This window comes from Lolium perenne, chromosome 7, assembly GCF_019359855.2.
Source record: "Lolium perenne isolate Kyuss_39 chromosome 7, Kyuss_2.0, whole genome shotgun sequence".
In the NCBI taxonomy this organism is placed as follows: Eukaryota; Viridiplantae; Streptophyta; class Magnoliopsida; order Poales; family Poaceae; genus Lolium; species Lolium perenne.
Window position 1 is genome coordinate 152,823,016 of NC_067250.2, and position 25,708 is coordinate 152,848,723.

The following is a 25,708-nucleotide window of genomic DNA, read 5'->3' on the forward strand; positions in this document are numbered from 1 at the left end:
ATCCAGGAGACAAATTATCTTACCAAATTTTATATGCTCCTTTCAAAGAGAAAGGGAAAATTTTAGTGACAAAGTAAGTGTGTATCTTAATATCATCGGAGAATAAATTGCTCAAAGTAGAGAGTTCATTCATATGTTTCATAGCACTTTCATTTTCAGTACCATCAAAGGGTTCTTTATCAACAATAGATATGTAAGATAAATCCAGAGAGAAATCATAATCCTTATCTCTAATATTTATGGGAGTGTGGCAAACTCAGCATCAGGAGATAGTTTATATCTACCAGATCGTCTTGCAACAATACTTTTAATAGCATTTGCATCTCTAGTAGCATGACATTCTTCAATGAAGTCATCATCAAGTTCAATATAAATTTCATCAAGATCATAACTAGGATCCCCCTAGCTTCAGGTAACTAGCAGGTGTAATAATATTTTCAGCATTTTCAATTTGTTTAGCTCTAGCAATTGTAGTATCTCAGAAAGGACCTAATGAACCACTCTTATCAAGCACAGTGGAAACATCATCATAATCATCAGGAGCATTATCAGATTCAGCAGAAGTAGCAGCATGTGGTGGAGTAAGAAGCTTGCTCATTACAGACGGCGAATCAAGAGCAACAAAGGTGTTTAGAGTTGTACCTCTTCTTGTAGTGGATGGAAGTATAGGGAACTTCGATTCAAGAGCTTTCCCCATAATAAATAAATTGTAATGAACAATATCACCTTCAAGTGGGCTTTTAAATAAAACTATGCTCCCCGACAACCGCGCTAGAAAATAGTCTTGATGACCCACAAGTATAGGGGATCGCAACAGTCTTCGAGGGAAGTAAAACTCAAATTTATTGATTTGACACAAGGGGAGCCAAAGAATATTTATAAGATTTAACAGATTAGTTGTCAATTCACCTGCACCTGGAAATAGACTTGCTCGCAATAGTTTATTAGTAGTAACAGTTTTATAGCAGTGGTAGTAGTGAAGTAACAACAGTAATGAAATAAAAACATCAGTAGCGATGATTGTAACTGACACAAGGATTAAAATACTGTAGTCACAGGGATGGATGAACGTGCATGAATGAGATAGTTCATATAATAGCAATACGTGGGAATTGCAAGAAATAATGATAAAAGCATCCTAGCATAAGATAACCATAGGCGTGTGTTCCTATTTACTCGTGCGTGCTCGCAATGAGAAATTTGAACGGCATCTTTTTTCCTACCAGCCCGTTGCAGCGGGGCCTCAAGGGAAACTACTGGTAATTAGGGTACTCCTTTTAATAGAGTACCGAAGCAAAGCTTTAACACTCCATGAACACACGTGATCCTCAGATCATAGCCATCCCATCCAGTTATCCCAATTATTGTCACTTTGGGGCCTCGGGTTCCGAACAACGATATGTGTATACAACTTGCAGATATGATCAAAAATAATAGTTATCCTCATGAATCAATAACATGTTCAGATCTGAGATCATGGCACTCGGGCCCAAAGTGACAAGCATCAAGCATAACAAGTTGCAACAATGTCAAAAATACTAACAACGGATACTGGGCACTATGCACATAACAATCTTATAGCTATTACATGAACAATCTCATCCAATACCTACCATCCCCTACAACTTACATTGGGGAATTACTCACACATGGATGGGGAAATCATGGATGGTTGATGGAGAGGCATCGGTGATGGCGATGGCGATGATCTACTCCAATTCCCCATCCTGGCAGGGTGCCAGAACGGAGATTCTGGTCCGGATTGGGGTTTCTGGTGGCGGCGGAGCAGCGGAACTCTTTCTGGAAAAATGTCAAACCCCCCTTGGTTTTCAGGTCAGAAGGCTTAATATAGACGGGAGGAGAGGCCGAGGGGGTGGCCGAGGCGGCCAAACCACCCCTAGGCGCGGCCAAGCCTGGCCCGCGCCTACGGTAGGTGTGGGCCCTCGTGGCCCCCCTCCGTCTTGTATTCTGGCTCCGTGAGTCTTCGGGTGAAATGTGGATTTCGTGATATTTTAAGGGAATTTTCCTGAAAGTTGGATTTCTGCACAAAAACGAGACACCAGAGCAATTCTGCTGAAAACAACATCAGTCTGTGTTAGTTGCATTCAAGACACACAAATTAGAGGGCAAATAATAGCTGATAAGGGGTTGCCCGATCTTCTCAGTAAGCGACAGGTGGTGATGAACACACGGTGAAGGCAGCGGATGGAATTGAAGGAGATATGCCCTAGAGGCAATAATAAAGTGGTTATTATTTATATCTTTATGTTTATGATAAATATTTATATATCATGCTATAATTGTATTAACTGAAACATTAGTACATGTGTGATATGTAGACAAACAAAGAGTCCCTAGTATGCCTCTTAACTAGCTTGTTGATTAATGGATGATTAGTTTCATAATCATGAACATTGGATGTTATTAATAACAAGGTTATATCATTGTATGAATGATGTAATGGACACACCCAAATAAGCGTAGCATAAGATCTCGTCATTAAGTTATTTGCTATAAGCTTTCGATACATAGTTACCTAGTCCTTATGACCATGAGATCATATAAATCACTTATACCGGAAAGGTACTTTGATTACACCAAACGCCACTGCGTAAATGGGTGGTTATAAAGGTGGGATTAAGTATCCGGAAAGTATGAGTTGAGGCATATGGATCAACAGTGGGATTTGTCCATCCCGATGACGGATAGATATACTCTGGGCCCTCTCGGTGGAATGTCATCTAATGTCTTGCAAGCATATGAATAAGTTCATAAGAGACCACATACCACGGTACGAGTAAAGAGTACTTGTCAGGAGACGAGGTTGAACAAGGTATAGAGTGATACCGATGATCAAACCTCGGACAAGTAAAATATCGCGTGACAAAGGGAATTGGTATCGTATGTGAATGGTTCATTCGATCACTAAAGTCATCGTTGAATATGTGGGAGCCATTATGGATCTCCAGATCCCGCTATTGGTTATTGGTCGGAGTGAGTACTCAACCATGTCCGCATAGTTCGTGAACCGTAGGGTGACACACTTAAAGTTGGATGTTGAAATGGTAGAACTTGAATATGGAATGGAGTTCGAATATTTGTTCGGAGTCCCGGATGAGATCCCAGACATCACGAGGAGTTCCGGAATGGTCCGGAGAATAAGATTCATATATAGGAAGTCATTTTATGTGAATTAAAATGATCCGGAAGGTTCTATGGAAGGTTCTAGAAGGTTCTAGAAAAGTCCGGAAGAAACCACCAAGGAAGGCGGAGTCCCGGTGGGACTCCACCTCCCATGGCCAGCCAACCCTAAGGGGGAGGAGTCCCAAGTGGACTCCCCAAGGGGGGCTGATGCGCGTGGTTGACGTATTGTCTTTCCGTTCGACACGCGTCCGTTGGGAACCCCAAGAGGAAGGTGTGATGCGCACAGCGGCAAGTTTCCCTCAGTAAGAAACCAAGGTTTATCGAACCAGTAGGAGTCAAGAAGAACGTTGAAGGTTGATGGCGGCGAGATGTAGTGCGGCGCAACACCAGGGATTCCGGCGCCAACGTGGAACCTGCACAACACAAACCAAGTACTTTGCCCCAACGAAACAGCGAGGTTGTCAATCTCACCGGCTTGCTGTAACAAAGGATTAGATGTATAGTGTGGATGATGATTGTTTGCAGAAAACAGTAGAATAGTTGCAGTAGATTGTATTTCAGTATAGAGAATTGGACCGGGGTCCACAGTTCACTAGAGGTGTCTCTCCCATAAGATAAATAGCATGTTGGGTGAACAAATTACAGTTGGGCAATTGACAAATAGAGAGGGCATGACCATGCACATACATATTATGATGAGTATAGTGAGATTTAATTGGGCATTACGACAAAGTACATAGACCGCTATCCAGCATGCATCTATGCCTAAAAAGTCCACCTTCAGGTTATCATCCGAACCCCTTCCAGTATTAAGTTGCTAACAACAGACAATTGCATTAAGTATTGCGCGTAATGTAATCAATAACTACATCCTCGGACATAGCATCAATGTTTTACCCCTAGTGGCAACAGCACATCCATAACCTTAGAGGTTTCTGTCACTCCCCCAGATTCACGGAGACATGAACCCACTATCGAGCATAAATACCCCCTCTTGGAGTTACTAGCAAAAACTTGGCCAGAGCCTCTACTAATAACGGAGAGCATGCAAGATCATAAACAACACATAGACATAAATTGATAATCAACATAACATAGTATTCTCTATTCATCGGATCCCAACAAACACAACATATAGCATTACATAGATGATCTTGATCATGTTCGGCAGCTCACAAGACCCGACAATGAAGCATAATGAGGAGAAGACAACCATCTAGCTACTGCTATGGACCCATAGTCCAGGGGTGAACTACTCACACATCACTCCGGAGGCGACCATGGTGGTGAAGAGTCCTCCGGGAGATGATTCCCCTCTCCGGCAGGGTGCCGGAGGCGATCTCCTGAATCCCCCGAGATGGGATTGGCGGCGGCGGTGTCTCTGGAAGGTTTTCCGTATCGTGGCTCTCGGTACTGGGGGTTTCGCGATGAAGGCTATTTGTAGGCGGAAGGGTAGGTCAGGGGCGTCGCGAGGGGCCCAGGAGACAGGTCGGCGCGGCCAAGGGTGGGGCCGCACCGCCCTACCCCCTGGCCACCTCGTGGCCCCACTTCGTTGACTCTCCGTTCTTCTGGAAGCTTCGTGGCAAAATAGGCCCCTGGGCGTTGATTTCGTCCAATTCCGAGAATATTTCCTTACTAGGATTTCTGAAACCAAAAACAGCAAAACAAAGAATCGGCTCTTCGGCATCTTGTTAATAGGTTAGTTCCAGAAAATGCATAAATATGATGTAAAGTATGCATAAAACATGTAGATATCATCAATAATGTGGCATGGAACATAAGAAATTATCGATACGTCGGAGACGTATCAGCATCCCCAAGCTTAGTTTCTGCTCGTCCCGAGCAGGTAAACGATAAACAAAGATAATTTCTGGAGTGACATGCCATCATAACCTTGATCATACTACTGTAAAGCATATGTAATGAATGTAGCGATCAAAAACAATGTATATGACATGAGTAAACAACTGAATCATATAGCAAAGACTTTTCATGAATAGTACTTCAAGACAAGCATCAATAAGTCTTGCATAAGAGTTAACTCATAAAGCAATAATTCAAAGTAGAGGCATTGAAGCAACATAAAGGAAGATGAAGTTTCAGTGGTTGCTTTCAACTTATAACATGTATATCTCATGGATATTGTCAATGTAAAGTAATATAACAAGTGCAATATGCAAGTATGTAGGAATCAATGCACAGTTCACACAAGTGTTTGCTTTTTGAGGTGGAGAGAGATAGGTGAATTGACTCAACATAAAAGTAAAAGAATGGTCCTTCAAAGAGGAAAGCATCGATTGCTATATTTGTGCTAGAGCTTTGATTTTGAAAACATATAGAGAGCAATAAAAGTAAAATTTTGAGAGGTGTTTGTTGTTGTCAACGAATGGTAGTGGGCACTCTAACCCCCTTGCCAGACAAACCTTCAAAGAGCGGCTCCCATTTTATTTTATTTTTGTGTGGCACTCCTTCCAACCTTTCTTTCACAAACCATGGCTAACCGAATCCTTCGGGTGCCTGCCAACAATCTCATACCATGAAGGAGTGCCTTTTTATTTTAGTTTTATTATGATGACACTCCTCCCCACCTTTGCTTTCTCAAGCCATGGCTAACCGAATCCTTCGGGTGCCATCCAATCAATCACATACCATGGAGGAGTGTCTATTTTTATTAATTAATTTGGGACTGGGAATCCCATTGCCAGCTCTTTTTGCAAAATTATTGGATAAGCGGATGAAGCCACTAGTCCATTGGTGAAAGTTGCCCAACAAGATTGAAAGATAAACACCACATACTTCCTCATGAGCTATAAAACATTGACACAAATCAGAGGTGATAAATTTTGAATTGTTTAAAGGTAGTACTCAAGCAATTTACTTTGGAATGGCGGAGAAATACCATGTAGTAGGTAGGTATGGTGGACACAAATGGCATAGTGGTTGGCTTAAGTATTTGGATGCATGAGAAGTATTCCCTCTCGATACAAGTTTTAGGCTAGCAAGGCTATTTGAAACAAACTCAAGGATGAACCGGTGCCGTAAAACTCACATAAAAGACATATTGTAAACATTATAAGACTCTAAACCGTCTTCCTTGTTGTTAAAACTCAATACTAGAAATTATCTAGACCTTAGAGAGACCAAATATGCAAACCAAATTTTAGCATGCTCTATGTATTTCTTCATTAATAGGTGCAAAGTATATGATGCAAGATCTTAAACATGAGCACAACAATTGCCAAGTATCACATTATCCAAGACATTTTAGCAATTACTACATGTATCATTTTCCAATTCCAACCATATAACAATTTAACGAAGAAGAAACTTTGCCATGAATATTATGAGTAAAGCCTAAGGACATATTTGTCCATATGCAACAGCGGAGCGTGTCTCTCTCCCACACAAAGAATGCTAGGATCCATTTTATTCAAACAAAACAAAAACAAAAACAAACCGACGCTCCAAGCTAAGTACATAAGATGTGATGGAATAAAAATATAGTTTCAGGGGAGCAACCTGATAATGTTGTCGATGAAGAAGGGGATGCCTTGGGCATCCCCAAGCTTAGACGCTTGAGTCTTCTTGATATATGCAGGGGTGAACCACCGGGGCATCCCCAAGCTTAGAGCTTTCACTCTCCTTGATCATGTTGTATCATCTCCCTCTTTTGATCCTTGAAAACTTCCTCCACACCAAACTCAAAACAACTCATTAGAGGGTTAGTGCACAATCAAAATATACATGTTCAGAGGTGACATAATCATTCTTAAGACTTCTGGACATTGCACAAAGCTACTGAAAGTCAATGGAATCGAAATATCCATCGAACATATCAAAACAGGCAATGCGAAATAAAATGCAGAATCTGTAAAAAACAGAACAGTTCGTAATGACGAATTTTATTGAGGAACCAGACTTGCTCAAATGAAAATTCTCAAATTGAATGAAAGTTGCGTACATATCTGAGGATCACTCACGTAAATTGGCATAATTTTCTGAGTTACTTACAGAGAATTTTTCCCAGATTCATGATAGCAAAGAAATCTGATTCTGCGCAGTAATCCAAATCTAGTATGAACCTTACTATCAACGACTTTACTTGGCACAACAATGCACAAAACTAAGATAAGGAGAGGTTGCTACATTAGTAAACAACTTCCAAGACACAAAATAAAAACAAAGTACTGTAGTAAAAACATGGGTTGTCTCCCATAAGCGCTTTTCTTTAACGCCTTTCAGCTAGGCAGAGAAAGTGTGTATCAAGTGTTATCAAGAGACGAAGTGTCAACATCATAATTTGTTCTAATAATAGAATCATAAGGTAACTTCATTCTCTTTCTAGGGAAGTGTTCCATACCTTTCTTGAGAGGAAATTGATATTTAATACTACCTTCCTTCATATCAATGATAGCACCAACAGTTCGAAGAAAAGGTCTTCCCAATATAATGGGACAAGATGCATTGCATTCAATATCCAAGACAACAAAATCAACGGGGACAAGGTTATTGTTAACGGTAATGCGAACATTATCAACTTTCCCCAAAGGTTTCTTTGTAGAATGATCAGCAAGATTAACATCCAAATAACAATTTTTCAGCGGTGGCAAGTCAAGCATATTATAAATTTTCTTAGGCATAACGGAAATACTTGCACCAAGATAACATAAAGCATTACAATCAAAATCATTGACCTTCATCTTAATGATGGGCTCCCAACCATCCTCTAGCTTCCTAGGAATAGAAGCTTCGCGTTCTAATTTCTCTTCTCTAGCTTTTATGAGAGCATTTGTAATATGTTTCGTGAAAGCCAAATTTATAGCACTAGCATTAGGACTTTTAGCAAGTTTTTGTAAGAACTTTATAACTTCAGATATGTGGCAATCATCAAAATTCAAACCATTATAATCTAAAGCAATGGGATCATCATCCCCAATGTTGGAAAAAATTTCAGCAGTTTTATCACAGCAGCTTTAATGAGTTTTAGCAGTTTCAGGCAGTTTTTCGTGCTTTGCATTAGAAGTGGAAACATTGCTAACACCAATTCTTTTATTAGTAATAGTAGGAGGTGCAGCAACATGTGTAGCATTAGCATTACTAGTGGTGGTAATAGTCCAAACTTTAGCTATATTATCTTCTTTTACTTTTTCTTCTCTTTCCCACCTAGCACGCAATTCTGCCATCAATCTTATATTCTCATTAATTCTAACTTGGATGTCATTTGCTGTAGTAACAATCTTATTATTATGATTTTCATGAGGCATAACTTTCGATTTCAAAAGATCAACATCAGCAGCAAGACTATCGACTTTAGAAGCAAGTATATCAATTTTCCCAAGCTTTTCTTCAACAGATTTGTTAAAAGCAGTTTGTGTACTAATAAATTCTTTAAGCATGGCTTCAAGTCCAGGGGGTGTATTCCTATTATTGTTGTAAGAATTCCCATAAGAATTACCATAGCCGTTGCCATTATTATAAGGATATGGCCTATAGTTGTTACTAGAATTGTTCCGGTAAGCATTGTTGTTGAAATTATTATTTTTAATGAAGTTTACATCAACATGTTCTTCTTGTGCAACCAATGAAGCTAACGGAATATTATTAGGATCAACATTAGTCCTATCATTCACAAGCATAGACATAATAGCATCAATCTTTTCACTCAAGGAAGAGGTTTCTTCGACAGAATTTACCTTCTTACCTTGTGGAGCTCTTTCCGTGTGCCATTCAGAGTAATTGATCATCATATTATCGAGAAGCTTTGTTGCTTCACCAAGAGTGATGGACATAAAGGTACCTCCAGCAGCTGAATCCAATAGGTTCCGCGAAGAAAAATTCAGTCCTGCATAAAAGGTTTGGATGATCATCCAAGTAGTCAGTCCATGGGTTGGGCAATTTTTAACCAAAGATTTCATTCTTTCCCATGCTTGTGCAACATGCTCAGTATCCAATTGTTTAAAATTCATTATGCTACTCCTCAAAGATATAATTTTAGCAGGGGGATAATATCTACCAATAAAAGCATCCTTGCATTTAGTCCATGAATCAATACTATTTTTAGGCAGAGATAGCAACCAATCTTTAGCTCTTCCTCTTAATGAGAAAGGGAACAATTTTAATTTTATAATGTCACCATCTACATCTTTATACTTTTGCATTTCACATAGTTCAACAAAATTATTGAGATGGGCAGCAGCATCATCAGAACTAACACCAGAAAATTGCTCTCGCATAACAAGATTTAGTAAAGCAGGTTTAATTTCAAAGAATTCTGCTGTAGTAGCAGGTGGAGCAATAGGTGTGCATAAGAAATCATTATTATTTGTGGTTGTGAAGTCACACAACTTAGTATTTTCAAGAGTACCCATTTTAGCAATAGTAAATAAAGCAAACTAGATAAAGTAAATGCAAGTAACTAATTTTTTTTTTGTGTTTTTGATATAGAGAGCAAGACAGTAAATAAAGTAAAACTAGCAACTAATTTTTTGTATTTTGATATAATGCAGCAAACAAATAAAATAAAGCAAGACAAAAACAAAGTAAAGAGATTGGATTGTGGAGACTCCCCTTGCAGCGTGTCTTGATCTCCCCGGCAACGGCGCCAGAAATTTTGCTTGATGCGCGTGGTTGACGTATTGTCTTTCTGTTCGACACGCGTCCGTTGGGAACCCCAAGAGGAAGGTGTGATGCGCACAGCGGCAAGTTTCCCTCAGTAAGAAACCAAGGTTTATCGAACCAGTAGGAGTCAAGAAGCACGTTGAAGGTTGATGGCGGCGAGATGTAGTGCGGCGCAACACCAGGGATTCCGGCGCCAACGTGGAACCTGCACAACACAAACCAAGTACTTTGCCCCAACGAAACAGCGAGGTTGTCAATCTCACCGGCTTGCTGTAACAAAGGATTAGATGTATAGTGTGGATGATGATTGTTTGCAGAAAACAGTAGAAACGATTGCGATGATTGTATTTCAGTATAGAGAATTGGACCGGGGTCCACAGTTCACTAGAGGTGTCTCTCCCATAAGATAAATAGCATGTTGGGTGAACAAATTACAGTTGGGCAATTGACAAATAGAGAGGTCATGACCATGCACATACATATTATGATGAGTATAGTGAGATTTAATTGGGCATTACGACAAAGTACATAGACCGCTATCCAGCATGCATCTATGCCTGAAAAGTCCACCTTCAGGTTATCATCCGAACCCCTTCCAGTATTAAGTTGCTAACAACAGACAATTGCATTAAGTATTGCGCGTAATGTAATCAATAACTACATCCTCGGACATAGCATCAATGTTTTACCCCTAGTGGCAACAGCACATCCATAACCTTAGAGGTTTCTGTCACTCCCCCAGATTCACGGAGACATGAACCCACTATCGAGCATAAATACCCCATCTTGGAGTTACTAGCAAAAACTTGGCCAGAGCCTCTACTAATAACGGAGAGCATGCAAGATCATAAACAACACATAGACATAAATTGATAATCAACATAACATAGTATTCTCTATTCATCGGATCCCAACAAACACAACCTATAGCATTACAGATAGATGATCTTGATCATGTTCGGCAGCTCACAAGACCCGACAATGAAGCATAATGAGGAGAAGACAACCATCTAGATACTGCTATGGACCCATAGTCCAGGGTGAACTACTCACACATCACTCCGGAGGCGACCATGGCGGTGAAGAGTCCTCCGGGAGATGATTCCCCTCTCCGGCAGGGTGCCGGAGGCGATCTCCTGAATCCCTCGAGATGGGATTGGCGGCGGCGGCGTCTCTGGAAGGTTTTCCGTATCGTGGCTCTCGGTACTGGGGGTTTCGCGACGAAGGCTATTTGTAGGCGGAAGGGTAGGTCAGGGGGCGTCGCGAGGGGCCCAGGAGACAGGTCGGCGCGGCCAAGGGTGGGGCCGTGCCGCCCTACCCCCTGGCCACCTCGTGGCCCCACTTTGTTGACTCTCCGGTCTTCTGGAAGCTTCGTGGCAAAATAGGCCCCTGGGCGTTGATTTCGTCCAATTCCGAGAATATTTCCTTACTAGGATTTCTGAAACCAAAAACAGCAGTAAAACAAAGAATCGGCTCTTCGGCATCTTGTTAATAGGTTAGTTCCAGAAAATACATAAATATGATGTAAAGTATGCATAAAACATGTAGATATCATCAATAATGTGGCATGGAACATAAGAAATTATCGATACGTCGAAGACGTATCAGGGGCCGGCCACCCTCTCCCAAGGAAGGTGGGATTCCCACCTCTAGTGGGAGTCCTAGCTTGGGTAGGTTTCATGTGTTATGGAAGGTTTTGGTTTGGGGTCTTATTCGAAGACTTGTAGACCAACTCTTGGGTGTTCCACCTATATAATGAGGGCCAAGGGGAGGGGGCCGGCCACCTCAAGAACCACCAAGGTGGCCGCACCCCTTAGTGGCCGGCGCCCCCCTCTCCCAAACCCTAGCGGCCTCTCTCCTCCACCACATCCCGCACGCTTAGCGAAGCTCCGCCGGATTTCTCCACCACCACCGACACCACGCCGTCGTGCTGTCGGATTCAAGAGGATCTACTACTTCCGCTGCCTGCTGGAACGGGAGGTGGACGTCGTCTTCATCAACAACCGAACGTGTGACCGAGTACGGAGGTGCTGCCCGTTCGTGGCGCCGTGATCAAGATCTTCTACGCGCTTTTGCAAGCGGCAAGTGAACGTCTACCGCAGCAACAAGAGCCTCATCTTGTAGGCTTTGGAATCTCTTCAAGGGTGAGACTCGATAATCCCCTCGTTGCTACCGTCTTCTAGATTGCATCTTGGCTTGGATTGCGTGTTCGCGGTAGGAAATTTTTTGTTTTCTATGCAACGTTATCCTACAGTGGTATCAGAGCCGTGTCTATGCATAGATGGTTGCACGAGTAGAACACAATGGTTTTGTGGGCGTTGATGCTCTTGTTATCTTTAGTTTGAGTACTTTACATCTTTGTGGCATAGTGGGATGAAGCGGCCCGGACTAACTTTACATGACCGCGTTCATGAGACTTGTTCCTCGTTCGACATGCAACTTGTATTGCATAAGAGGCTTTGCGGGTGTCTGTCTCTCCTACTATAGTGAAGATTCAATTTACTCTTCTATTGAAAACATTAGTATCAACGTTGTGGTTCATGTTCGTAGGTAGATTAGATCTCTCTCGAAAACCCTAAACCACGTAAAATATGCAAACCAAATTAGAGACGTCTAACTTGTTTTTGCAGGGTTTGGTGATGTGATATGGCCATAATGTGATGATGAATATGTATGAGATGATCATTATTGTATTGTGGCAACCGGCAGGAGCCTTATGGTTGTCTTTAAATTTCATGTTGAGTAGTATTTCAAAGTAGTTGTAATAGTTGCTACATGGAGGACAATCATGAAGACGGTGCCATTGACCTTGACGCTACGCCGACGATGATGGAGATCATGCCCGAAGATGATGGAGATCATGTCCGTGCTTTGGAGATGAAGATCAAAGGCGCAAAGACAAAAGGGCCATATCATATCACATATGAACTGCATGTGATGTTAATCCTTTTATGCATCTTATTTTGCTTAGATCGCAACGGTAGCATTATAAGATGATCCCTCACTAAAATCTCAAGATAATGAAGTGTTCATCCTTAGTAGCACCGTTGCCAAGACTTGTCGTTTCGAAGCATCTCGTGATGATCGGGTGTGATAGAATCAACAAGTGCATACAACGGGTGCAAGATAGTTTTGCACATGCGGATACTAAGGTGGCCTTGACGAGCCTAGCATGTACAGACATGGTCTCGGAACACGTGATACCGAAAGGTAGAGCATGAATCATATGGTTGATATGATGAACACTTTGAGTGTTCGCCATTGAAATCACACCTTGTCTCGTGATGATCGGACTTAGGTGCGGTGGATTTGGTTCGTGTGATCACTAAGACAATGCGAGGGATATTGTTTTGAGTGGGAGTTCACCTAGATTTTTTAATTATGTTGAATTAAAATTTAAACTCAATTTGTCATAAACTTAGTCTAAAATTTTGCAAATATATGTTGTAGAGATGGCGTCCCCAATCAATTTTAACCAGTTCCTAGAGAAAGAAAAACTTAAGAGCAACGGTAGCAACTTCACCGACTGGTTCCGTCATGTGAGGATCTTCCTCTCTGGTGGAAATCTGCAATATGTGCTTGATGCACCGCTAGGTGACCCTCCTGAAACTGAAACCGATGAAGTAAAAGCTGTTTACGAGACTCGGAAAACTCGGTACTCTCAAGTTCGGTGTGCCATCCCTGTGCGATGCGGAATCCGATCTTCAAAAATGTTTTGAGCACCACGATCCTCATGAGTTGATGAAAGAGCTGAAAGCTATTTTTGAGACTCATGCGGCCGTGGAATGCTATGAAGCATCGAAACATTTCTTCAGCTATATGATGGAAGAAGGCAGCTCCGTTAGTGAGCACATGCTCGCCATGACCGGGCATGCGAAGAAACTCAGTGACTTGGGAATAGTGATTCCTAACAGACTGGGGATTAATCGTGTCCTTCAATCACTGCCACCATGTTACAAGAACTTTGTGATGAACTACAATATGCAGAACATGAACAAGGAGTTACCTGAACTCTTTGGCATGCTAAAAGCTGCTGAGATTGAGATCAAGAAAGAGCACCAAGTGTTGATGGTCAACAAGACCACCAGTTTCAAGAAACAGGGGAAGTCTAAGGGAAAATTCAAGAAGGGTGGCAAGAAAGCTGCCACGCCTCCTATGAAACCTAAGAACGGCCCTAAGCCTGATGCTGAGTGCTATTACTGCAAGGAGAAGGGACACTGGAAGCGTAATTGCTCCAAGTATCCGGCTGATCTGCAGAGCGGCCTGGTCAAGAAGAAGAACGAAGCGATAACTGATATACATGCTATAGATGTTTATCTCACTTGGTTCTCGTTCTAGTACCTGGGTATTTGATCTTGGTTCGGTTGCTCATATTTGTAACTCAAACAGAACTAAATAATAAACGAAGACTACCGAAAGATGAAGTGACGATGCGCGTTGGAAACGGATCCAAAGTCGATGTGATCGCTGTCGCACACTTCCTCTACATCTACCTTCGGGATTAGTTTTAAGCCTAAATAATTGTTATTTTGTACCCGCGTTGAGCATGAACATTATATCTGGATCTTGTTTAATGCAAGACGGTTATTCATTCAAGTCTGAGAATAATGGTTGTTCTATTTTTATGAATAATATCTTTTATGGTCGAGCACCGAGAAAAGAATGGCTTATTCTGTTAGATCTCGATAGTAGTGATACGCATATACATAACATTGATGCTAAGCGAATTAAATTGAATGATAATTCTACTTATATGTGGCATCGTCTTGGTCATATTGGAGTGAAACGCATGAAGAAACTCCATACGGATGGATTACTTGAATCAATTGACTTTGAGTCACTTGATAGATGCGAAGCATGTCTAATGGGAAAAATGACTAAGACTCCATTTTCTGGTATGATGGAGCGAGCTACTGACTTATTGGAAATCATACATACCGATGTGTGCGGACCAATGAGTGTAGCATCGCGCGGTGGTTATCGTTATGTTCTAACCTTCACGGATGATCTGAGTAGATATGGGTATATCTATTTCATGAAACATAAATCCGAAACTTTCGAGAAGTTTAAGGAATTCCAAAGTGAAGTAGAAAATCAACGTAACAAGAAGATTAAATTTCTACGATCTGATCGTGGAGGTGAATATCTGAGTTATGAGTTTGGCATGCATTTAAAGAAATGCGGAATACTTTCACAATTGACACCGCCGGGAACACCTCAACGAAGCGGTGTGTCGAACGTCGTAATGTCGAACTCTCTTAGATATGGTTCGTTCTATGATGTCTCTTACTGATTTGCTGTTATCATTTTGGAGTTATGCATTAGAGACAGCCGCATTCACTTTAAATAGAGCACCATCAAAATCCGTAGAAACGACACCGTATGAATTATGGTTTAATAAGAAACCTAAGCTGTCGTTCCTGAAAGTTTGGGGTTGCGAAGCCTATGTAAAGAAGTTACAACCGGACAAGCTAGAACCCAAAGCGGAGAAATGCGTCTTCATAGGATACCCTAAGGAAAGTATAGGGTACACTTTCTATCACAAATCCGAAGGCAAAATCTTTGTTGCTAAGAACGGAACCTTTCTTGAGAAAGAATTTCTCACTAAAGAAGTATTTGGAAGAAAAGTAGAACTTCGATGAGATTGATGAATCTATACTCGTTGATCGCAGTAGCGCGATCGGAAGTTGTAGGCTATCGCCTACACCGGCAACAGAGGAAGGTAATGATAATGATCATGAAACTTCGAACGAGGAAACTACTGAACCTCGCAGATCGAACAGGGAACGTGCCACTCCTGATTGGTATGATCCTTGTCTAAATGTCATGATTGTGGATAACAATGATGAGGACCCTGCGACGTATGAAGAAGCGATGATGAGCCCAGATTCCAACAAATGGCAAGAAGCCATGAAATCCGAAATGGGATCCATGTATGATAACAAAGTATGGACTTTGGTAGACTTACCCGATAGCCGAAAGGCTGTCGAGAATAAATGGATCTTCAAGAGAAAAAGCAGATCTTGATGGTAATATTACTGTCTATAAAGCTCGACTTGTCGCAAAAGGTTTCCGACAAATTCAAGGAGTTGACTACGATGAGACTTTCTCACCTGTAGCGAAGCTAAAATCTGTGAGGATTTTGTTAGCAATAGCTGCATTTTTCGATTATGAGATTTGGCAGATGGATGTCAAAACGGCGTTCCTTAATGGAGACATTGAGGAAGAGTTGTATATGGTACAACCCAAAGGTTTTGTCGATCCTAAAAATGCTGACAAAGTATGCAAACTTCAGCGTTCAATCTATGGACTGAAGCAAGCATCAAGAAGTTGGAACCGACGCTTTGATAAGGTGATCAAAGACTTCGGGTTTATACAGTGTCATGGAGAGGCCTGTATTTACAAGAAAGTGAGTGGGAGCTCTGTAGCATTCCTGATATTATATGTAGATGACATATTATTGATCGGGAATGATATAGAACTATTAAGCAGTGTAAAAGGTTATTTGAATAATAGTTTTTCAATGAAAGACCTTGGTGAAGCATCGTATATATTAGGCATCAAGATTTATAGAGATAGATCAAGACGCCTAATAGGGCTATCACAGAGTACATACCTGGACAAGATTCTAAAGAAGTTTAGAATGGACGAAAGTAAGAAAGGATTCTTACCTATGTTACCAGGCAAGGTCTTGAGTAAGACTCAAGGACCAGCTACGGCAGAAGAAAGAGAAAGGATGAGTAATATCCCCTATGCCTCGGCGATGGGATCTATCATGTATGCCATGCTATGTACTAGACCGGATATAGCACATGATGTTAGTTTGACTAGCAGATATCAAAGTGATCCAGAATGGAACACGGACAGCGGTCAAGAATATCCTGAAGTACTTGAAAAGAACTAAGGATATGTTTCTTTGTTATGGAGGTGACCAAGAGCTCGTTGTAAACGGTTACACCGATGCAAGTTGGAACACCGATCCCGATGACTCTAAGTCACGATGCAGGTACGTGTTTATATTGAATGGTCTTTGCGATGGTGGGCAAGCTCGAAGCGATTGCACGGTGGCGAAGTCTTCAATAGAATCAGAGTACATAGCGGCTTGAGGCTTCATCGAAGCGGTATGGATGAAGAGGTTCATTGTAGAGCTCGGTGTGGTTCCTAGTGCATTGGACCCATTAATCATCTACTGTGATAACATGGGTGCCATCGCCAATGCACAAGAGCCAAGGTCACACAAGAGGCTGAAGCATATCAAGCTGCGTTACCACTCGATTCGCGAGTACATCGAAGATGGAGAAGTAAAGATTTGCAAAGTACACACTGATCTGAATGTAGCAGATCCGTTGACTAAAGCTCTCCCTAGGGCAAAGCATGACCAACACCAGAATGCCATGGGTGTTAGGTATATTACAATGTAATCTAGATTATTGACTCTAGTGCAAGTGGGAGACTGAAGGAGATATGCCCTAGAGGCAATAATAAAGTGGTTATTATTTATATCTTTATGTTTATGATAAATGTTTATATATCATGCTATAATTGTATTAACCGAAACATTAGTACATGTGTGATATGTAGACAAACAAAGAGTCCCTAGTATGCCTCTTAACTAGCTTGTTGATTAATGGATGATTAGTTTCATAATCATGAACATTGGATGTTATTAATAACAAGGTTACATCATTGTATGAATGATGTAATGGACACACCCAATTAAGCGTAGCATAAGATCTCGTCATTAAGTTATTTGCTATAAGCTTTCGATACATAGTTACCTAGTCCTTATGACCATGAGATCATATAAATCACTTATACCGGAAAGGTACTTTGATTACACCAAACGCCACTGCGTAAATGGGTGGTTATAAAGGTGGGATTAAGTATCCGGAAAGTATGAGTTGAGGCATATGGATCAACAAAGGATTTGTCCATCCCGATGACGGATAGATATACTCTGGGCCCTCTCGGTGGAATGTCGTCTAATGTCTTGCAAGCATATGAATAAGTTCATAAGAGACCACATACCACGGTACGAGTAAAGAGTACTTGTCAGGAGACGAGGTTGAACAAGGTATAGAGTGATACCGATGATCAAACCTCGGACAAGTAAAATATCGCGTGACAAAGGGAATTGGTATCGTATGTGAATGGTTCATTCGATCACTAAAGTCATCGTTGAATATGTGGGAGCCATTATGGATCTCCAGATCCCGCTATTGGTTATTGGTCGGAGTGAGTACTCAACCATGTCCGCATAGTTCGTGAACCGTAGGGTGACACACTTAAAGTTGGATGTTGAAATGGTAGAACTTGAATATGGAATGGAGTTCGAATATTTGTTCGGAGTCCCGGATGAGATCCCGGATATCACGAGGAGTTCCGGAATGGTCCGGAGAATAAGATTCATATATAGGAAGTCATTTTATGTGAATTAAAATGATCCGGAAGGTTCTATGGAAGGTTCTAGAAGGTTCTAGAAAAGTCCGGAAGAAACCACCAAGGAAGGCGGAGTCCCGGTGGGACTCCACCTCCCATGGCCGGCCAACCCTAAGGGGGAGGAGTCCCAAGTGGACTCCCCAAGGGGGGCCGGCCACCCCCTCCCAAGGAAGGTGGGATTCCCACCTCTAGTGGGAGTCCTAGCTTGGGTAGGTTTCATGTGTTATGGAAGGTTTTGGTTTGGGGTCTTATTCGAAGACTTGTAGACCAACTCTTGGGTGTTCCACCTATATAATGAGGGCCAAGGGGAGGGGGCCGACCACCTCAAGAACCACCAAGGTGGCCGCACCCCTTAGTGGCCGGCGCCCCCCTCTCCCAAACCCTAGCGGCCTCTCTCCTCCACCACATCTCGCACGCTTAGCGAAGCTCCGCCGGATTTCTGCACCACTGATACGTCTCCGACGTATCGATAATTTCTTATGTTCCATGCCACATTATTGATGTTATCTACATGTTTTATGCACACTTTATGTCATATTCGTGCATTTTCTGGAACTAACCTATTAACAAGATGCCGAAGTGCCAGTTGCTGTTTTCTGCTGTTTTTGGTTTCAGAAATCCTAGTAAGGAAATATTCTTGGAATTGGACGAAATCAAAGCCCAGGGGCCTATTTTCTCACGAAGCTTCCAGAAGTCCGAAGGAGAGACGAAGAGGGGCCACGGAGGGGCCACACCCTAGGGCGGCGCGGCCCCCCCCCTTGGCCGCGCGGCCCTGTGGTGTGGGGCCCCCGTGCCGCCTCTTGACCTGCCCTTTCGCCTATAAAAAGTCTCCGTGACGAAAACCCCGCATCTGAGAACCACGATACGGAAAACCTTCCAGAGACGCCGCCGCCGCCGATCCCATCTCGGGGGATCCAGGAGATCGCCTCCGGCACCCTGCCGGATAGGGGAATCATCTCCCGGAGGACTCTACGCCGCCATGGTCGCCTCCGGTGTGATGTGTGAGTAGTCTACCCCTGGACTATGGGTCCATAGCAGTAGCTAGATGGTTGTCTTCTCCCCATTGTGCTATCATTGTCGGATCTTGTGAGCTGCCTAACATGATCAAGATCATCTATCTGTAATTCTATATGTTGCGTTTGTTGGGATCCGATGAATAGAGAATACTTGTTATGTTGATTATCAAAGCTATGCTTATGTGTTGTTTATGATCTTGCATGCTCTCCGTTATTAGTAGATGCTCTGGCCAAGTTGATGCTAGTAACTCCAAGAGGGAGTATTTATGCTCGATAGTGGGTTCATGCCTCTGTGAATCTGGAGGAGTGACAAGAACCACTAAGGTTATGGATGTGCTGTTGCCACTAGGGATAAAACATTAGTGCTATGTTCAAGGATGTAGTCACTAGTTACATTACGCGCAATACTTAATGCAATTGTACATTGTTAGCAACTTAATACCGGAGGGGTTCGGATGATAACCTGAAGGTGGACTTTTTAGGCATAGATGCAGTTGGATGGCGGTCTATGTACTTTGTCGTAATGCCCAAATTAAATCTCACTATACTCATCATGATATGTATGTGCATGGTCATGCTCTCTTTATTTGTCAATTGCCCAACTGTAATTTGTTCACCCAACATGCTGTTCGTCTTATGGGAGAGACACCTCTAGTGAACTGTGGACCCCGGTCCAATTCTCTTTCTTGAAATACAATCTCTTGCAATCTTTGTTCTACTGTTTTCTGCAAACAATCATCTTCCACACAATACGGTTAATCCTTTGTTACAGCAAGCCGGTGAGATTGACAACCTCACTGTTTCGTTGGGGCAAAGTACTTTGGTTGTGTTGTGCAGGTTCCACGTTGGCGCCGGAATCTCTGGTGTTGCGCCGCACTACATCCCGCCGCCATCAACCTTCAACGTGCTTCTTGGCTCCTCCTGGTTCGATAAACCTTGGTTTCTTTACGAGGGAAAACTTGCTGCTGTGCGCATCATACCTTCCTCTTGGGGTTCCCAACGAACGTGTGAGTTACACGCCATCAAGCATATTTTCTGGCGCCGTTGCCGGGGAGATCAAGACACGCTGCAAGGGGAGTCTCCACTTCTCAATCTCTTTACTTTGTTTTTGTCTTGCTTAGTTTTATTTACTACTTTGTTTGCTGCACTAAATCAAAATACAAAAAAAATTAGTTGCTAGTTTTACTTTACTTGCTATCTTGTTTGCTATATCAAAAACACAAAAAATTAGTTTACTTGCATTTACTTTACTTATTTCATCATGTTTCCTTTTAATTTTACCACAAAAGACATACCGGTAGGACGTGGGTCTATAGTTGGGAGAAATAATATAGAAGAATTTTTCAATCATGTTAGTACTATTGAAAATTTTGAAGATAGACACTTGGTAGACCTTGCGCCTACTTATGAAATTGCTGCTGCACATTTAGTTCGCTTGTTGGAAACTAAATTTGTTAATCTTAATCCTATAATCCAACACATGTTCTTCACACTTGGCGATATGGAAGAAGGGGAAAAGAAAGATTTTGTATTAGAAACCCTTCTTAGAGAATTTGGTGGTTTAGCAAGAGAAGCTAGAAAGGTGTTTGCTAAATTCAATATGCTTGGTTCTCCTACTAATTTTGTTAGTCTCCTTGAAAAGATGGATATGGATAGAATAAGATTCACTAATAATATTGATGATAGAGGGGAGATCAAAGCACCAATACCATGTAAGCTCCTGGCTATGAATGATGCACTAGAAAATAACTATGCTTGGCTAGTTCCTGAAAATTTGTTTGATGAGAATAGCACGCCTAAGACTAATGAAAAGGGAGATGCTGAAACTTATGTATCCAATATACTATGCCTAGTTGAGAAAACCCCACACCCCGCTGTAGAAGTACCACCCTTCGATAATACTTGATACACACTTTCTGCGCCTAGCTGAAAGGCGTTAAAGAAAAGCGCTTATGGGAGACAACCCATGTTTTTACCTACAGTACTTTGTTTTTATTTTGTGCCTTGGAAGTTGTTTACTACTGTAGCAACCTCTCCTTATCTTAGTTTTGTGTTTTGTTGTGCCAAGTTAAGCCGTTGATAGAAAAGTAAGTACTAGATTTGGATTACTGCACAGTTCCAGATTTCTTTGCTGTCACGAATCTGGGTCCACCTCCCTGTAGGTAACTCAGAAAATTAAGCCAATTTACGTGCATGATCCGCAGATATGTACGCAACTTTCATTCAATTTGAGCATTTTCATTTGAGCAAGTCTGGTGCCATTTTAAATTCGTCAATACGAACTGTTCTGTTTTGACAGATTCTGCCTTTTATTTCGCATTGCCTCTTTCGCTATGTTGGATGAATTTCTTTGATCCACTAATGTCCAGTAGCATTATGCAATGTCCAGAAGTGTTAAGAATGATTGTGTCACCTCTGAATATGTCAATTTATAATGTGCACTAACCCTCTAATGAGTTGTTTCGAGTTTGGTGTGGAGGAAGTTTTCAAGGATCAAGAGAGGAGTATGATGCAACATGATCAAGGAGAGTGAAAGCTCTAAGCTTGGGGATGCACCCGGTGGTTCACCCCTGCATATATCAAGAAGACTCAAGCGTCTAAGCTTGGGGATGCCCAAGGCATCCCCTTCTTCATCGACAACATTATCAGGTTCCTCCCCTGAAACTATATTTTTATTCCATCACATCTTATGTGCTTTTTCTTGGAGCGTCGGTTTGTTTTTGTTTTTGTTTTGTTTGAATAAAATGGATCCTAGCATTCACTTTATGGGAGATATACACGCTCCGCTGTAGCATATGGACAAGTATGTCCTTGGTTTCTACTCATAGTATTCATGGCGAAGTTTCTCCTTCGTTAAATTGTTATATGGTTGGAATTGGAAAATGATACATGTAGTAATTGCTATAAATGTCTTGGGTAATGTGATACTTGGCAATTGTTGTGCTCATGATTAAGCTCTTGCATCATATGCTTTGCACCCATTAATGAAGAAATACATAGAGCATGCTAAAATTTGGTTTGCATATTTGGTTTCTCTAAGGTCTAGATAATTTCTAGTATTGAGTTTGAACAACAAGGAAGACGGTGTAGAGTCTTATAATGTTTTCAATATGTCTTTTATGTGAGTTTTGCTGCACCGGTTCATCCTTGTGTTTGTTTCAAATAAGCCTTGCTAGCCTAAACCTTGTATCGAGAGGGAATACTTCTCATGCATCCAAAATACTTGAGCCAACCACTATGCCATTTGTGTCCACCATACCTACCTACTACATGGTATTTTCCGCCATTCCAAAGTAAATTGCTTGAGTGCTACCTTTAAAATTCCATCATTCACCTTTGCAATATATAGCTCATGGGACAAATAGCTTTAAACTATTGTGGTATTGAATATGTAATTATGCACTTTATCTCTTATTAAGTTGCTTGTTGTGCGATAACCATGTTTTACCGGGGACGCCATCAACTACTCTTTGTTGAATTTCATGTGAGTTGCTATGCATGTTCGTCTTGTCTCAAGTAAGAGAGATCTACCACCATAGGGTTAAGCATGCATATGTTAGAGAAGAACATTGGGCCGCTAACTAAAGCCATGTTCCATGGTGGAAGTTTCAGTTTTGGACAACAATCCTCAAATCTCAAATGAGAAAATTATTAATTGTTGTTATATGCTTATGCATAAAAGAGGAGTCCATTATCTGTTGTCTATGTTGTCCCGGTATGGATGTCTAAGTTGAAGAATAATCAATAGCGAGAAATCCAATGCGAGCTTTCTCCTTAGACCTTTGTACAGGCGGCATAGAGGTACCCCTTTGTGACACTTGGTAAAAACAATGCATTGTGATGATCCGGTAGTCCAAGCTAATTAGGACAAGGTGCGGGCACTATTAGTATACTATGCATGAGGCTTGCAACTTGTAAGATATAATTTACATGATACATATGCTTTATTACTACCGTTGACAAAATTGTTTCATGTTTTCAAAATCAAAGCTCTAGCACAAATATAGCAATCGATGCTTTTCCTCTATGGAGGACCATTCTTTTACTTTCAATGTTGAGTCAGTTCACCTATTTCTCTCCACCTCAAGAAGCAAACACTTGTGTGAACTATGCATTGATTCCTACATACTTGCTTATTGCACTTATTATATTACTCTATGTTGACAATATCCATGAGATATACATGTTACAAGTTGAAAGCAACCGCTGAAACTTAATCTTCTTTTGTGTTGCTTCAATACCTTTACTTTGAATTATTGCTTTATGAGTTAACTCTTATGCAAGACTTATTGATGCTTGTCTTGAAGTGCTATTCATGAAAAGTCTTTGCTATATGATTCACTTGTTTACTCATGTCATATACATTGTTTTGATCGCTGCATTCACTACATATGCTTTACAAATAGTATGATCAAGATTATGATGGCATGTCACTCCAGAAATTATCCGTGTTATCGTTTTACCTCGCTCGACGAGCGTAACTAAGCTTGGGGATGCTGATACGTCTCCGACGTATCGATAATTTCTTATGTTCCATGCCACATTATTGATGTTATCTACATGTTTTATGCACACTTTATGTCATATTCGTGCATTTTCTGGAACTAACCTATTAACAAGATGCCGAAGTGCCAGTTTCTGTTTTCTGCTGTTTTTGGTTTCTTAAATCCTAGTAAGGAAATATTATCGGAATTGGACGAAATCAAAGCCCAGGGGCCTATTTTCTCACGAAGCTTCCCGAAGTCCGAAGGAGAGACGAAGAGGGGCCACGGAGGGGCCACACCCTAGGGCGGCGCGGCCCCCCCTTGGCCGCGCGGCCCTGTGGTGTGGGGCCCCGTGCCGCCTCTTGACCTGCCCTTTCGCCTATAAAAAGTCTCCGTGACGAAACCCCGATCTGAGAACCACGATACGGAAAACCTTCCAGAGACGCCGCCGCCGCCGATCCCATCTCGGGGATCCAGAGATCGCCTCCGGCACCCTGCCGGAGAGGGGAATCATCTCCCGGAGGACTCTACGCCGCCATGGTCGCCTCCGGTGTGATGTGTGAGTAGTCTACCCCTGGACTATGGGTCCATAGCAGTAGCTAGATGGTTGTCTTCTCCCCATTGTGCTATCATTGTCGGATCTTGTGAGCTGCCTAACATGAGCAAGATCATCTATACGTAATTCTATATGTTGCGTTTGTTGGGATCCGATGAATAGAGAATACTTGTTATGTTGATTATCAAAGCTATGCTTATGTGTTGTTTATGATCTTGCATGCTCTCCGTTATTAGTAGATGCTCTGGCCAAGTTGATGCTAGTAACTCCAAGAGGGAGTATTTATGCTCGATAGTGGGTTCATGCCTCTGTGAATCTGGAGGAGTGACAAGAACCACTAAGGTTATGGATGTGCTGTTGCCACTAGGGATAAAACATTAGTGCTATGTTCAAGGATGTAGTCACTAGTTACATTACGCGCAATACTTAATGCAATTGTCTGTTGTTAGCAACTTAATACTGGAGGGGGTTCGGATGATAACCTGAAGGTGGACTTTTTAGGCATAGATGCAGTTGGATGGCGGTCTATGTACTTTGTCGTAATGCCCAAATTAAATCTCACTATACTCATCATGATATGTATGTGCATGGTCATGCTCTCTTTATTTGTCAATTGCCCAACTGTAATTTGTTCACCCAACATGCTGTTCGTCTTATGGGAGAGACACCTCTAGTGAACTGTGGACCCCGGTCCAATTCTCTTTACTGAAATACAATCTACTTGCAATCTTTGTTCTACTGTTTTCTGCAAACAATCATCTTCCACACAATACGGTTAATCCTTTGTTACAGCAAGCCGGTGAGATTGACAACCTCACTGTTTCGTTGGGGCAAAGTACTTTGGTTGTGTTGTGCAGGTTCCACGTTGGCGCCGGAATCTCTGGTGTTGCGCCGCACTACATCCCGCCGCCATCAACCTTCAACGTGCTTCTTGGCTCCTCCTGGTTCGATAAACCTTGGTTTCTTTCTGAGGGAAAACTTGCTGCTGTGCGCATCATACCTTCCTCTTGGGGTTCCCAACGAACGTGTGAGTTACACGCCATCAACCACCACTGACACCACGCCGTCGTGCTGTCAGATTCAAGAGGAGCTACTACTTCCGCTGCCCGCTGGAACGGGAGGTGGACGTCGTCTTCATCAACAACCGAACGTGTGACCGAGTACGGAGGTGCTGCCCGTTCGTGGCGCCGTGATCAAGATCTTCTACGCGCTTTTGCAAGCGGCAAGTGAACGTCTACCGCAGCAACAAGAGCCTCATCTTGTAGGCTTTGGAATCTCTTCAAGGGTGAGACTCGATAATCCCCTCGTTGCTACTGTCTTCTAGATTGCATCTTGGCTTGGATTGCGTGTTCGCGGTAGGAAAATTTTTGTTTTCTATGCAACGTTATCCTACAGGAATCGATGATATGAGGTAGATAAATTGTATGACACCGATGAAGTCTCTCGATTGA